Raw genomic sequence first — 2,079 nt, forward strand, 5'->3', positions numbered from 1 at the left:
GTACTTGTTCAACATCAATTTTGATCCATAAAAGTGTAAACTGTCTAATCCTTTTAACGTAAATTGGACAAATTAAACTACGCCACGTTATTCAACTCATTTTTTCCCAACTATACTCATCTTGACACATACAAAATTTTGGTGGTTGAATTGTGCTCAACTCAATTTAAGTATCTAACATACTAGAACTGGACTCAATTTGCCCATTTGACATCCTAGTGAGTAGTGATAAATGATATATACCAGCGGATGTAGTGGTAAATACTTCTTCGTTCTTAATTAAAGGTTTCAGATTCGAATTCTGGGTATGAAATTAGCTTTGTTAGGGAGCACTTTACCCCTAATACATGACTTATCGGCGCAGGCCTAGAAACTTATATACTTATTTTCTCTATGTTTCATAGTTTTTGATAAGTATCTAGTTTTTTTTTATAAATTGTATACATTCCTCCTTACCCCTATTATTAAGGGATTCAATTACATCATTTCCTTTCTTTTCCTCTCCTCTTTTCTCTCCTTCCTTTTTTTCTTTACATCAAAATCCCTTAATTTACGCTCAAAATCTCCATCTTCTCTCTTTCCATTGAATTCGATATTCGGATTTTCAAATTTTTTGATTTGTTTAGAGGGTATTCTTGCACATGATTGAAAATATCCTTTGGAGTTGAGATCTCAATTTTGAGAGAAATTAGTTAAGTATAGAGTTGAGTTTAGATGAAATTTCAGATTGAAACTCGAAAAAGAAAAAGTTGCAGGAATTGTATGATAATTGTATTATAATTCTATCTGATACATCAATGCCTAAAAAATAATTATATCATACTTGTTTCACAATTGTATCTAACTTGTATCTGGTACATAAATAACCAAAATAATAATTGATATAATACTAATAAATTAATATGCAATTATTATATATTTGTGATACAGACTGTGAAATTGGTCTCAAACTCACAACTGCTTGAAACAATATAAATTTATCGTACCTTTTTAATACAATTTATGTAACAATTATGATGCAAATGCAATTATAATACAATCGTGATGCATTTCTAAAAATTATGATACACTTATGATCTTCATCTTCATCAAGTTTAAATCATAACTCTAAACTAAAAATCTAATATAACATCGTATTATAAGTGTATTATTGTGTCATGTATTTTTTTTAGGTATTGATCTATCATCTACAAGTCACATACAATTTTAATAGAGTTGTGATACAATCTAAAACAAATCTGATATAATTATCATATAATTAAGTTTTTTACCTATGAATCACTACAGGTATTGCATGCCTAGAATTCGACTTTTTGATGTGTTTTTCTTGTGTAAATACACCTAAGTCGAAACTAGGTATGTCAGCCACAACTTTTTCAATATGTTTCCGGGGAGATCTTTGAATTGTTGTGTTACCTATTGGTGTATCACCAACAAAATTGTTGCTACGTTTTCTCGAAGATTCATGTGAAGGTTTCTTACCCATTGTTATTCTGAAAAAGGTCAAAGCAAAAAAATATATATTAAAGAGACATTGTTTAAATATATAGAAAACACGAAGAAGATCAAATACAGAGAAATTGGTACAGAGCCACTATTAATTCAGAGTAAAACTTGAAAATTAGAAAAAATAAAGAAAGGAAACAAGTTTCAAAAATTACCCCAATTTGATTCTAAAGCAACATTTCGAATTTCGTCCGTATTGTGTCAATAAAAAGGAGAGATTTTGGGTGATTAGTAATAAGAGGAAATAGGTTTGGTAAACTTACGTAAATAGTAAAGGAAATCGAAAATTAAGGTTGGATAATAAGAAAGAAGAGAAATAGTTTGAAATTACTTTGGTCAAGTAAANAGAAAGGAAACAAGTTTCAAAAATTACCCCAATTTGATTCTAAAGCAACATTTCGAATTTCGTCCGTATTGTGTCAATAAAAAGGAGAGATTTTGGGTGATTAGTAATAAAGAGAGAAATTGGGTTTGAAAACCTTTGAAAATGGAAAAGAATCGAAAAATTTGGGTGATTAATAAGAAAGAGAGAAAATGTTTGAAATTCTTTGGCAAAGTAAAAAAATCGTAAAT

This window comes from Nicotiana attenuata, unplaced genomic scaffold (assembly GCF_001879085.1).
Source record: "Nicotiana attenuata strain UT unplaced genomic scaffold, NIATTr2, whole genome shotgun sequence".
Taxonomy (NCBI): domain Eukaryota; kingdom Viridiplantae; phylum Streptophyta; class Magnoliopsida; order Solanales; family Solanaceae; genus Nicotiana; species Nicotiana attenuata.